This window comes from Anomalospiza imberbis, chromosome 3, assembly GCF_031753505.1.
Source record: "Anomalospiza imberbis isolate Cuckoo-Finch-1a 21T00152 chromosome 3, ASM3175350v1, whole genome shotgun sequence".
NCBI lineage: Eukaryota > Metazoa > Chordata > Aves > Passeriformes > Viduidae > Anomalospiza > Anomalospiza imberbis.
The window spans coordinates 18,152,158-18,166,110 of NC_089683.1; positions in this window are offsets into that span (position 1 = coordinate 18,152,158).

Consider the following 13,953-nt stretch of genomic DNA (forward strand, 5'->3'; position numbering starts at 1 on the left):
TTTATAGAAAGTAGACGGTAGGAGAGACTGAAATACACTGACTTAAATACACTTTCATTTATTTGAGATGGAAAAGCTATTTCAAAATAGTTTCTATCCAAACTCTAACCACTCTAAGCATTTTATACATTGGGGTTTTGGCAGAAAAAATATTCATGGAAGTATTATCTTCTTCATGTGCTAATAGAAATCAGCCTTTTCTTATGCACTATTTGAGAACGTGTGGGTGGATGTATATGTGTGTGTGTGTGTGTGTATGTGTGTGATTTCAGGAAGGCTAAAATATACTGTATGGTAAATTAGGCCTGAAAGTATATTTTTGGTCAATCTCAACCTGAACTTCTTAAAAATAAATGACTTGCTGAAAAGTATTTTCCCAGACCTGCTGGGCCTAGGAAAGTATAGGTTTAAAAATCTGTAGCAGTTAATCAGAGGAAGCAATCTCTGGTATAGCTAACAGTATATGGTAAAAAGAAGCAGAACCTTGTTATTATATAATCTTAATCTAGATACCTTAATCTGGATTTTGTAGAAGAGTATGCACCAGACTTCATGCCACAATTTTAACTCATCGTTCTAAGAAAAAAAAATGGAAAAATAAAAGAAGAAAAAAAATTACAAGAATATTTACTTCTCTCAGAATGCTCAGTCCTGCATGTGACTTCTGACAATTTCTTTCACCAAAAATTTGCCCTGCCTAATTGAAGACCCTGCATGGCACTCTGTGATTATACAAACTAAATACAGAAGAATCTTTTTCTCAGGAATTTCTAGTCGTGACCTTTATTAATATAATTAGCCATAGTAGTTCAGTGAAACCCAAAAGAACAAAAGAACTAGTCTCTCTCTCTCTCTCTCTCTCTCTCTCTCTCTCTCTGAGAAATGGTATTTTGCTTCTCTCACTGTAATGGATGTATTTTACCTTCATTTTTAGGCTCAAGCTATGAATTTTTATCAATTTAGATTTTAAAGTATAAAAAGATATTAGAATTTGCAATAAAAAGGGAAAACTTGGCCCCTGGTCATTTAAGAATTGGAAAAGAATATTACCCAAAAGAGAAAATCCCTTCGCTATTCTTTTTATTTTCTTAAAATAAATAGCAAGAATTTTAACTGGCTTGTGCAATATCAAAATAAGTCAGGAGACTAAGTAATTCAGCTTGTAGCTGATTTAATTAAAGCACACAAATTACAAAAAGTATAAAATTTTTGATTTGTGTATATGCATATGCCAAATCACAAAACCTCAGTGGGGGAACACAGAAGCATATCACACAGTGGACTTTTTCCCATTCTGATATTAGCTTACAATGATGAGCAATTTTAGTATTAAAGCTAAAATATAAAATTTGGGGGAAAGAAAATTCACTCATTGAAGTTGTTCTTAAATATTTCTTAAAGCCTGCAAAGGAATCAATTCCCTCCCTTCCCCTTCCTTTGGTTTCATCCTTCTGGATTAAACTAAACAGCAAATCTAAACAGAAAGCTTAAAAACAAAAAGATTTAAAATAAGGCCACATTTGTGAAACCCAGTAATATAATCTTATGTACAAGAATCAGAATTACAGCTATTATAAGGCAGAAAATAATCAATTAAATACTTAATAAGCATTAAATAAATGACAGTTATTATCAGAGGTCAGATCTTCTTTTTTTCTTAATAATAGAAAAAAAAATCAAAGGTTTCTGGAAAGTCAGACACAAAAATTGGACATGGTTGTTTTAAGAGGTTTACCCTGCTTTTTTGATTATTTCCCTTAATTTAATCAATTCATTCTGTATACTAATGAAGTATACAAGATACCATATAGTAAGGTCAGGCTATTCCCTGTTCAGTTTTTGGTATGGAGTACACGGGAACTTGCATCACCCATCAGAATTATCCATCTAGATGAGAACACGAGAGTAGGGAAGCCTTTGTGGTGAGGTCCCTCACCAAATCCTTTTTTTGGCAGATAGGTGTAAGTGAGACTATGCAGCTGCTTCAAGCTTAGAACAGATCCCCTCATTCTGCATGGAATTTCCCAGCAGCTTCCACATCCTTATCAGTACTCACGCTCAGAGTCAAACCCTTCAGCAAGGGGATGACAGATTATAAAAACAAAGAGATTATATTGTCATACAAGTAATGACCCTGTGACAAACTATGGAATGCTCTGGGATGCATTTTGAAGGGATGGGAACTGATCAGTGAAATTCTATTCTGATTTCTTGGATGGGGAGGGGAGGGTTTGTGGGGTTTTTTGGCCTCCTCTGTTCTTTAACAGCCTGGCCAGCATGTGGTTGGCAAAAGCACATGTTCTACACTTTAACTGCACAGAGTGGCCCTTACTGGTGCCAACTATTACTGTGTGCTCTGAGCAGTTAATCTCTACCCATCCTGATAGGCAACAGATAATCATCAGCTAAGGTATTATTCAGTTTGTGCACTTGTGGGAAATTTTTACCATGCGGAGGGAGAATAGGATGAAGAAAAGATGGAGATATGAAACAAGAATTGCAATCATAAGATCACCCTAGGAGCAAGTCCTCCTTAAAAAGTGAGAACCAATTTTTGACACACTGGTTTGAAGAAAGTCTTGCTATACCATTTCTTTTTTAATTTGCTGTTACAGCTAAATTGTCATCTCACCTGAGTTTTTCAGAACTTAAAGTGAAACAGAATGTCAGCACTGACTAGATAGACCATGGCTACATATTTTGCTCCAGCCTAATACATATTTATCCTGTCAAATCTCCTAACCACGCACAGAATTTTAAATTGGTTACAAGATAAGTTAGAATATTTTTTGCAAAATCATGTATTATTTAATGTATTTACTACATAGTATTTCAGATAGATATTATATATATTTATATTATATTATTTTTTTCATTTATAGTTTGGAATATTTATTTTAATTCAGAAAAATGCTATTCATTAAATAGAACAAGAAAGATTGAACTGCAGCAAAAAGGTCTGGACCCTTATTTAGTAGTGAATGAAAACTATTACATATCAATAACAGATTTGTGTTGTGCCTCTGGAGATCATTCTGGTCATTAGAATTTTTACTTGTCACCAAGAAAAATGTCAGATCAGAAATAGCTAAGTACAGAAGTCAAGACTAAAAGTGACTTCACAAATTACAAGGCAGTAGTAATTCCTTCTTTTTTTCAGTATCTCCTAAAATCCATTGCAGATATTTAAACCTCTACACATTCTGCAATGTCTTTTGGGCTTGAGAATTTTTTCTTTCCTCTGTGAAAAGACATTTGAGTGTTCTATATGATAAAAAAGTTTTATAGTGGAAACAATAACTGACACTACCATAAAACTTTTACCTCAAGGTTCTCTATTTTTAATGGGTTTGGATTCAAACCAGCAGGAAAAATACTTCAAAAACTGATACTTACATGACATAAACAACAGTTGTTACACTGATCATTTAAATGTTTCATAAATTTACAATCATCTATCTCTTTGCAAGATAGCTATTAAAAATAGCACTTCAATTCCTTTTTTTTCCTGGTGAATGAATTTTGCTGAGTTTATTTTACTATTTTATGATTACATAATGACAAAGTAGTTCTCTTTCTTTTTTTAGCTGTGTACTTCATATAACATCAAACTTGGATTTCAAGGTTGTACAGATTCTCTTTTAGAGTGAGAGGCAAGCACTGAGATATGGACAGTGGTAGAAGAGAAAACATCTCTGTACAGACTCTTTCCAAGAAACTTTGTTTACTGAGTCATATCATATAAATAATAATAAGGGTGCATGCAAACCAGAAATTAAACATTTTCATATCATTATTTGAAATTAATGTAATATAGATATTCAGAGAAACCTACTTAACTGCTGGTGAAGATGCAGAAGACATAAGAGAAATTTACTTTCTTATACCTCTGACTTCTGTGTGTTAAGGAAAGAAAAGAACAAATGGAAGCTCTGCATTAAAAAGCCACAATTTTTGTCATCAAATTTCAATTCTACTTCTTTCCCTTATATATCAGAAGCAGCAGTCTTAAAAGTGCATGAATTTCTTTCCCCAACTGGTCACTTCAAGTGTGAAGAGCACAGTTTGGAAAATTGAAAGGCATCCAAGGACAGTAGTTTATTTTACTATGTTGTAGCTTAAAACTCCTGCATAAATGTGTGCCAATTGACAGTGTGCAAAAAATACATTGTCTATTATCCACTCTAATATGGCAAGCCATCTCCTATTTCAATATGACCTATAGTCATATTGAAATTATGGCTATAGGTTTTGGAACCCTGGCTTGTGAGAATTTCAGACTTTCTGTGATGACAGACACTGGCCCCCCAAGAGAGAAGTGCATTTGACCTGAGGCCGGGGAGAAGGCTTCCAAAATTGAATGACAGAACAGGGATTCTGGGTGTGTGGTTGAATGGAAGTGTGTAATATCACAGGGTGGAAAACTTAGAGTTTAAGGTTTTAGAAAATAGCAATATGTATAAAGCAAGATGGAGGTTTTAAGGCAGAGGCTGGTCCTTCTTCTTCACCTTCTTCCTCATGGGTTTGGGTGGTATTGTGTAATTGGATAAAAAAGTCCACATTGTGAGGCACGAGTGATTAGTTATTGGGTTAAAAATAAAAATAATTTAGGTGTCATTTCTTAATTGGACAGTTTATCCTTAAAAGGCCTTGTAGAGAGAGAGACACGGCTCCATTTTTAGTTTGTTTGAGTGAAGTGCTGTAGAACTTACAGTTTGTGAGACTGTAATATAGATAAGAACTAATAAACATCTGAATCCGAACAAGAAATACCATATTGTGCATTTAATCCTGACCTTGGCAAAAAAGAAGCAAAGAATCCACATTGTTTGTACACTGGTGCTTTGATCAAGGGCAGAGAATTGAGAATTAGTGATTCCACACAGCAGCAGAAGGCAGACCCTGCCCTTCTTGCTGCCCATGCAGTACTTAGAGAATCACTAAAAAGACACCAAACATTACACTTTCTTGTGATATGCAGTATTATCTGCTTCCTAGTTTTGTGGTGTGTCAAAGTCTGGTGAAGTGACTTCAATCTATTTCTACCATGCATTGAAGAAAAAAAGAGCTGTGAGCAAAAGTACTAGAAGGGTGAAAATCTGGATATGTATGAATAAAGTATTGATGTCTAAAATGAAAGCTTCTGTTTATTGATCACAAGCTTCTTTCTGTGGCTGTAATAGCTATAGCAGAAAAGTATTGGAATGAACTCAGCAAAGAATCAACCATTTGGACTAATGCTATAATTCAATACTGTTTATGGGTGGATAGCTACCAAAATAATATTTCTATATTGAAATCAGTTAAAAAAAAAAAACAACAGCATTGTTCAAATCCCATTAAATCACTCAGGAAATCTGTCCCACTGACCTGACCAATATTCCTGATGAAACCTCTCATATCTGGAAATGCCCTATACAACTGAGATGGAGCCAGAGCTAGCCTATTAATCTCCTAGAATTAGTATAATCTTAACAATAAAGCAAAACTGAAATACAACAATCCCTCTAACTCTACTGAAACTCATTATCTTGTTTTTCTTGTCTGAATAGACATCTAACCATGGCCCGCAAGTTATGGGTTTCCAAAGAACACCTTTACAGAGTATAAAAGTCTATAAATTTTCTACATAAACTTGACTTTTGCACTTTTGTAGTGGTGCGTTTCGAGAGGGGGGATCCCCCGGAGATGTTCCCAGTGGTGCCCCCCTAGGCTGTGAGTTGGCTGGTGGCAGCAGGCAGGCGAGGAGACTCCACACAGCTTCTGAGGGTGCTCATTAGATGAGGGTTTATTGGGGTCCTACCCCCGGGAGGCAGCATGGTTTCTGAGGGAGAGGGGTGAAAGGGGAGGGGGAGAGAGGGGCTGGGGGAGCACCAGCCAGGAGAGCTGGCGAAGAGACAGTGAGAACCGTCCCCCGGCACACTGAACAGGGAGATTCAAAGTGGGCGCGGAACAGATTGGGCCAATGGCATTACAGACACAGGACACTGCAGGGGAGGATCACAGGCTTGGAATAAACCAGACATTTTCCAGGGGTAAGACAGAGCATACCATTCAACTAAAATATAACACCACACACTTTAACCATTAATATACTGTTTTAATGTAAAACATGTCAGCTAAAACATTAAGACGAAAGGCCATTGAAGAAACAACAATGAAGAAGGACCTGACGCACAGGTGTCCTGGTGGTTAGTGCTAGGAGAAAAATACTGTGGGATGCATTACCATTTACTTAAACTAATGTCTATACAGATTATGTTCATTTTAAATTGAAGATTCTTTTTCACATACTTTTCTAAAAGAATTAGTGATTCCATTTATTGTGCATTACAGGAAGAAAGGTAAGGTCACTTAAAATGGATTTGAAGCAGAAGCAAAATTAAAACTATCTTAGTATGACTCAACAGATAACTGGTTTATTTTTTAATATTTTGGGAGACGTAATCAGCAATTGTTTATTTGCAATACATTCAGAATCTCAATATATCATACATTTTGCTTAAAACTTTAGTGTAACCAGACTAAGGTGAATTCATCAAGTAACAACTCAATATCTTTTAATGATTCCAGATGGAATCTTTTAATGATTCCAGTGGGAATAGCCACTTCTCTCAGACTGGACACACACCATAGGGACAACCATTCAGTTCAGAAGAAAGAGGAGGGGAATTCAGCCAAAGTGTCCTCTCCATTAGAATGCCCAAGGAAAGGATATTTTGTACTGGCTGCAGAAGCAGTATAAGAACTGGGAGAGTAATTCATTCTGCAAGTCAACAAGATTCTTTTGTGCTTGCAAGCCAGCAACCCATTCACCTTTAAAGACATTCAGTGCGCATTTAATGATTTATAAATAAGCAAAGAAATCATATTAATGTACAAGACAAAGGGTAGTACCAATTGGACTGAATATCCTGGTTCTCACTACTTGACACATATCCCTGACTTTACATCCTATTTAATGATACATAAAAGATAATTACTTCTGTCTGACGCATTTGTAAGTGCTGATCATGCTCCCTATTCTCCACATTTAACCTGCTTCACTTCAAGCTTCAGCTGTATTTATATACTAAATGCAGGGGGGGTTAATAGTGAGAAATGGTTGTATCATGCATAAGAGTAACTAGTCCAGCATGAACAAAAAATTTCAGGCTATATTCACAAATTTGTAGATCTGATGCTTCAGTTCTCAGTTGGTAGCAACTATTTTATCCAATCATCTCCTTTCATAAGCAAGTGGCTGGTTCAAGTCACTTCTAGTCTCTCACTTCGAGTGACTTGAACTTTAATATTAAACAAAAAATAAATTACAGATTACTCCAACCAAAAATAAATATTATAGTTACCATCACACCATCACAACCTATAAACATAGCAACAATCTAGCTCTGAGAAGTACTAATTTTTGTACTTTTTTTTTTTTTTTTTGGGATTCTATTTCTTTCTTGCCTGTACAGTGAATTACTTGGTAGACCTGAATGATTAGCAAATTCATCCAAATTAAAAAATGTTGGTTCAAGTTTTATCATGAATGCATACACACAGACAACATTAAACATTGTGACTTAAGCTGTTCTAATCCAGACATAAAATATATAAAAATGTGTCTGCTAAAGAGGCATCAATATGTGTCATCTCTGATAGCAAAATAATTATTAGACCACTTAACTCATCAATATGCTTGACAAGAGATTAGTATAGACAGGGTCACTGCAGACATGTCATGACATTTTCTATATTTTTTCTGGTTTAGAAATTCACAGCTATTTTCTACAAAAGAGGTAAATACTTGCAAAGCTTATTTAGAATCCTTCACCCTTCTAGTGTTTCCCATAAGCCTTCTCTGACATTTGACCTCCCTCTCACAGGTCAGGACATTTTATCTGAGTTGGGAACAATTACAACTGACAGCAGCTCATAGCTTTTTTTTCCCCTAGTCTTAGTTATAGAGAAAGAAGAACAGAGGCAACAGATTAGAGGATTGTGCAGCAATCCAATTTGTGGCCTATTAGAGTCTTGAACAATCTTTTATTCTTGCTGAATGGGTTCATTTATAAGTTTATCCCATGGAAACTTTGGTCACAAGGAAACACATGTGACAAGAAACTTGATAAACAATTCTTAAAGAATTACAATCAGAAATCACTTCCATGGAATCTGATGCATTATCAGAGCACTCAGTACAAGGAATAATGCTGGAACTTTTGCTAGTAGGCATTTTCTGAAGTACTATTAAAAAATACATTGAACTCTTTTGAAGACTTTCATTATACCTGTTTTCTTCACAAGGTGTTCATCTCATTTTCAGACCCATCTCAGATGGGTCCTGTCACTGTTAATTTAAAAATTATAGTAGATACAAGCTGATTCATTATCCAGTCATCTTTAATAGCCAGAGTTTAGCATTAGGATTAAGTATGGCCCACATTAAAACAAATTCATAAGGCCTAGATATTAAATTAGAGAAATGGGCTGTAAAAAAAGTTCACAGTAGTTCTTTAATGCAGGATAAGCTTCCTCTTTTCAGGGAGAATATTTTTTTTAGTTATTTCTTATTTAGATACCTATATTTGTCCTTAGAAATAGCAGTTAGCATCTTAGCAGTTCAGCATCTTCTAATCCTTGATGGTTTTCTTCTAACAGAATTTCTTCATCATTAGATGAAGACATTTAAACAGCATGATCCACCTCTTAACAGCTATCCTGCACAATTCCTAAATTCATTCTCTTGTAGAGGAAACTTTCCACAGTCTATTTTAGAAGACTGTTTAAACTATACAAATGTGTAATCACATGAGGGCCTCTCCAGCACCATCCTCCAGCCTCTCACAGAACTGATGCAGTAGCTGTGGGATAGCCACCTCGTTCTCTCTCTTCCAAACTCAGTTTTAGTAACACTTAAGCATCCCATTCAGCCCAGAGAGAAGTCCTTTCACAAACCCTGCAAACAGAGAAACCCTGCTGTATGGCAAAACTGTCACTACTTCTGTCCTATGACTTAAAATTTAAAAATAAAAAGGTGCTTTTCTTAAGAAAGCCATGCCATAGGAAAATCACCTGAAAGAGTGAACATTTATTATTGCAGGTATTATCATGCAAGAGTCTGTGTCTCTGTTACTCAGATATATAAGAAAAGCTGTGCTTTGTCCCATTAACCCTTTACCAGCCTCAGTCGACAGGGTACACTGGCAACAGTAACTGCTGAGAAGAGCACAGAAAGTTACAACAAACTTAATTATGAACGTGTCTTCAGCCTGAAGACAGGATTTCCCCTGCTGTGAAAGTACAACACATGTACCTGCTTCTTCCATTTCATTGCATCCACTTCATGTGTGTGCAGGTTTTATGTAGCTTTTCTTGCTCTGGCATTCACTCACAATCCAGGGAAAAGTGGGTAAGTGTAGGACAGCATGAGTTTGGCTTTGTCAACACAGTCATTGATCACTAAGGAAAGGACAGTTTTGAGCTTGTGTGCAAGAGGTAGCTGATTTTGAATCCAATTGTCAAGCTAAAAATGCAGACTTACAGCCTCACTTGAGAAAGTGGCAGAGGTAGGTTGTGTTATGGTTTTCAGTTATTACTCTTTTAGTCTATAGGTAAAAACCAGTTTAATTGTGTGGCTGTTTGAAAGGTCCCATTTAATCATTAAAATTGTTCATTCCAACCACAAATAATGAATAAAATTACCCCATTAATTAGAGACAAAAGGGATTTTAGCTGGAAATCTCACTTCAGGAAGCTACACAATTACTGACAAACGACATAGGATAACTAGAATCAGAATATTTTGAAATGTTTTTCATAGAAGGAGGAAATTATTTAGCTATGGTGTGAACTAAACAAAAGCAGATCAAATTGTATGATACAGTAGAAATAACATTTTCAGTTACTGTTCCACTATTATTCTGTAAAATCCCATCTTTCATGGGTACTCTTTTTGTGTCTAAATTGTATAGAATAAAATATTGCAAGACAGGTTTTTAAAATATTGCAAAAAGAAAAAGGAATTTCAGTTTGACATTAAGACAGTTTCTAATCATTGTAACAATGTTAACATAATTTAAAATGTTCTTAACACTGATTACTGAACTATTTTTAATATCAGAACTATAGTTTCAACTTTATGTGCAGTTTTATATTGCTTAATTCATTTACTATGTCATTTCACCATAGCCCTCATTGAATTTGATTAACAAGATATGTGATCAGTTATTAAAAGGGGAAATGTTTGCTAAATGGCAGCAAAATAACTGTGACTGAAGATCTGATGAAGGACCATAAGGAAAGAAACATATCACAAAAACAGAACAATTTATAAGTCTGCGGTGCATTTTGCATTTATTGAATTTTACCCTTTCAGACTGTTAAGTGATTGTAAGGAACACTATACTGACTTTCCATGTATTCTATCTGGGGGAAGGTTTAATATCACTGCTAGCACAGTAGGATATGGATATCTTAGTAATTTTAGAAGAAACTCATATTTCTTTCTGTCCTTCACCAGCAAGGAGGTCCTGCTTGGCTTTTTTTTAATCTACTGTATGGCTGGAGCAGATTTTCTTTGTATTATTGAAGTTTTTGCTGCTCCAATGAAGTGTAGAAATGAATTCAATGCTGGAATTCAGCACAATCTACATATTCTGGGTAGCAGCCAGTGCGGCTGGTAATTCCCTTCTCCAGGGAATGACAGGTGTTGATGATGATCACACTCAAGACCGGTGTGCTAGCTTTGGTAGCTGAAGTCATTTCCATGGAGACCTTTGGAAGTCATAGTTAAAGCTTTAAACATGGGCATATTGCTTGCACAGCACAACCAAGGGAGCCATCTAAGCTGGGCAGTAGGAGCAGCTAAGAACACTTGGGCAAGTTCTTAGACTGCTCTCCCAGCACAATTAGGTAGCCAACTGTGCCAGAAAGAAGCACCTATCTCCTCTGAGGATTCACAGCTGTGCATCCTCCTTTACAAGCTGCCAACAAGGGTATTTTAGGCATTTGCTACAGCAATGCTGCCCTCTTCCCTTCTCAGAGGCCAGCATACACAGAGCAATTATAGCCCACATGCAAGGCACAGGTCCCCACCTTCTTCCATGCCAGAACACAGATTCAAAGCAGGACTCACCCCTCCATAAGTATTGCATTAATACCTTGGGTTTTTTTCCAGGTTCTTCTTGTGAATCTGCTCTTTCTTATAGAAACAAGGGTATCCTAGAGGATACCCCAGGATACCCCAGTTTTCAACACCAAGCTAGATTTACTTTTCCTTCTTCAAACCCAAAAAAGCCCAGGAGAACTTTGGAATGCTGAATCCAATTCCCTGCTGTTCAGTCACCAAACCTTATAGTAACCTGCCAATTTCTACCTTTACAGTGCTTAAAATTTTACTTCCTCTACTAGGAGGCAGAAATTGTTGCTCTAATGAGTTAGAAACTTTCATATTTCTAGTCTGTGTTTTTTCCTGTCTGCTATTTACACTCACTTACTCATGTGTCAATAGTGTCTCATTCACTGCCCAGCATATTTATATTTGGCCACCCTATGCCTTCTTAGTCCCTGTTCTGTTAGGTCAAACAATGTTGTCTTTCAGGTGAGCAAAAGTAGGGTTAAAACAAATGGAAATTTTTCTTCTTCCTCCTTTATTGAAAGCAAAGTAATAATTCCCTTTCTTTTTCATGTTCCTACAGCTCCCCCTCCCGTTTCTATTTATTCAGGCCCTTGGGAAAAGACAATAGCACCTGAAGCAAATTCCTTTCCTCTGCCACAGTATGGGAGGCAGTGTGAAATGCAATCTTTCAGTACACTGTGAGTTTAATTATGCTAAAATTCAATTAAGCTCATAGGCAGTTGAGGACCAAAGACACCGGGCCAAATCCATCCCTTTTGTTCATCTGTGAAGCCATCAGGTTAAATTGTTTTCCCATATATGTAAATATTACTCTGGGTGAGAGTTGCATTGGCAGGAGAGCAGATTCACCCTCTGACCCAGCTATGTAGGCTCTCACACCTCTTGCAATTACCTCACATCTGCTCAAAAGAGAGCTGACCTATATGTGGGTGAAGGTCTCTGCCAGCTGATGCGTTCCCCCAGGATGAACGTCATGTCATCTCATCTCATCTCATCCATCTCATGTCGCACTGGTGTGAGACACAGGCGCAGGGATGCTTTTATTGTAAGAGCTGGTGAGCACTGTGTTCTTTCAGTTTAGCCTTTACTGTAAAGCCTAAAAATTCCAAGAAGTTGCAAAATGTGTTGATGGTTTCAATGTTTAATGCCACCATTTTCAAAGCCATGTATGTGTTTGGGTAAAAGTAGCAAAAACCATAAGGAAAAAACAAATTTGAAAAGTCTCAAGGTAGTAGTTATTTTAAATGCTATGTTTTTAAATGCTGAGAATGTAAAGATTTTAAGTGATTGATCTAGAAAATGCATTTACAACATTCACCTACAATCCTAATCTTTACAAGCGAGGCTTTGTACATGTAAGTAAATACAGAGTCACTTCATAACCTATGAGTTTTGTGATTTTTACCTGCAGATCCTTATCACAATTTCCCATCTCATAGGTGTTCTAGAAACAATTTGTATTATTACATATAAGGAGCTGTAAGGATACAATTGCATTTCCCATCTACAGTTCTTCTGTGAACCAGAATCTAAGTATCTATCAACTTGAAAATTCAAACCTAATTTATTAATAGATAAATTATTTTAGAATCCTGATGTGCTACAGACCAAAAAAATGGGGAGAGAAAGAAACTGAATACATGAGAGTCTAACTCAGGTGCAGACCTCCTCAGATTAACAAACCTCCTTCAACCTCCATTTCTAAAATTGAGAGCACTTCCCTGTTGCAATATGTCTGCAACCATACTCACTTCTGACAAGTTGCAGAGGACATCAGGAGATCTAGCATGCAATTCAATAACAAACAGAATACATAACATTCTTCCTTTTGTAAATATCAGCAGCACAGACTGTCAGTTAAATAACATGCATCCCCATCACTGTACCATTTTTCTGCTTTGGACCTATATGTTTTTTTTTAAAATGTCATTCTGATGAGCAAAAATTGTTTGTTCAAATCAATAGCACATGTATGACAATGAGCCAGTGATCAGGAATAAAACTTCCAGTGTTTTCCACTCTTATGGTTTAATTCCCTTGTTCCCATACCACAGGTGCATTATGCATCCTACAAATGCCACATATTGCCAACACATCATCAGACATTGCAGCATCTACACCAAGCTACCCAGCACAATGACTGGCCCATATTTCTCTTTATTATTTTCTAGCTACTCACACATCTTATTAAGTTTCAACAACACATTTCCTCTAGCCTGCCACACCTACCTTTTTCAGTATTGACTGTTGGCCAACACTATGTGTGATAAATAGGATGGATCAGCTGCATCAGTGGACAAGGAAAGGGCTACAGATGTCAAATACCTGGACTTCTATAAGGCCTTTAACAAGTCCCCACCATATCCTCTCTCAACTGGAAAGAACTGGATTTCATGCATGGAGTTTTTGGTGGATGAGGAATTGATTGGACACCAGAAGGATAGTGCTTAATGGCTCAGTGTCCTGACGGACATCAGTGACAAGAGGTGTCCCTCAGGAATCTGTATTGGAACTGGTGTTGTCTAATATCTTCATCAATGAAATTAACAAAGAGATCACATGTGCCCGCAGCAAATTTGCATGACACCAAGCTGAATTGTGTGATTGATACTCCTGAAGGATGGGATGCCATCCAGAAGGACCAGGAAAAGCTTAAGTGGCCCATGAGAATCTCATGAGGTTTAACAAGACCAAGGTGCTGCACCTGGGTTTGGAAAACGCCTTCTATCAGTCCGAGGGTTGGGGATGAACAGATTGAAAGCAGCCCTTCTGAGAGGGATTTGGGGGTGCTGGTGGGTGAGAGGCTGGACATGACCCAGCCATGTGTC